The sequence below is a fragment of the Octopus bimaculoides genome, chromosome 5 (genome assembly GCF_001194135.2).
Source record: "Octopus bimaculoides isolate UCB-OBI-ISO-001 chromosome 5, ASM119413v2, whole genome shotgun sequence".
In the NCBI taxonomy this organism is placed as follows: Eukaryota; Metazoa; Mollusca; class Cephalopoda; order Octopoda; family Octopodidae; genus Octopus; species Octopus bimaculoides.
Window position 1 is genome coordinate 5257872 of NC_068985.1, and position 1281 is coordinate 5259152.

The 1281-nt window shown below is 31.7% G+C and overlaps 1 protein-coding gene across 3 annotated transcripts in view; it reads right to left on the minus strand.

Annotated features, from left to right (window-relative positions):
* The window catches only part of LOC106876232 (glycoprotein 3-alpha-L-fucosyltransferase A), a 561369-nt gene that overhangs the window by 206803 nt on the left and 353285 nt on the right, over positions 1–1281 (minus strand). The window lies entirely within an intron of this gene.

Below are 1281 nucleotides of genomic sequence, written 5' to 3' on the forward strand. Positions count from 1 at the left end.
ACACACACACACACACACACACACACACACACAGATATGAACGCACACACACACATGTATGTGCGTACGTGTGTGTGTGTGTGTGTGTGTGTTTGTGTGTTTGTGTATGTAGACTTTTTCCCTAAATAAAATTGCACTTAATTTCTGAAGCTCCGATGAGGCCATAGTATTTCATAGCAGAAACAACTGTCAGGTAATGAAGAACACGACTTAATTTCCTATTTCTTTATCATTTCAATTTCTTATGTATATCCATATATATTTTCAATATATTAGATTAATGCTTATGCAATGAAAAATATATCCACACACACACACACATACACACATGTATATGTATACACATACACACACTCACATACACATACATATACTTATTCGTATTCATAGGATAATATAGACAGAAGACTACACAGGGTTTTAGCTGTGATATCACAGAGTGCTTTCAGTGCAATGTGCTTCTGTGGTTATTCATTTTCTGAGAAAAAAAATAGCGTCACAGAAATCTTCCAAAATATATCGATAGCACGTGATGCTATGTAAATTATTTGTGCACGAAAATATGTGACATGCAATAGGGAATAAATAATAGGTTCGTTTTTATATCTATGAATCTATGCTGTTATCTAAGCGTAGAAAATGTAAAAAATATTCAAAATGAAAAATGCTTGCAATTTGTCATATTCCTTTCATTCTGTTAATACACACACACAAACACACACACTCACACATAGATATTAAGATACACGTACAGACACACATATAAAGGTATACAGACAGCCATAGTAATATGTCGATTAACAAAGTTAATATGCTTCACTTTTTAGTTCGGTATGATGTTCTCGATCAGAGAAAAGTAAAATAGTTTTTACGCATATTATCTCATTTAATTATTGAAGAAATAATATCAAAACACACTAAGTCCAGAATGCCCCTATGTAAATGGAAGAGCGTCCTTGAACAAAATTATATTAAATTCAGCTAAAAAATCCCATTCTATACAAACTATCATTACTTTATGGCACAAGGAAAACAGAGAGAACAAAAAATAAATACTGTGCCACAGGTTGAGTTAGATTTTTATTTTTCATAAACGAGTTCTCGAAGAATGACGTCTGATTTTCTGTCTTATTACCACCTCTTATTCTTTTTAACAATTCCATTGTAAGTATTTTCCTTCAACTTCCAAGCATCGTACAATATCTCTCTCTCTCTCTCTCTCTCTCTCTCTCTCTCTCTCTATATATATATATATATATATATATATATATATATATATAT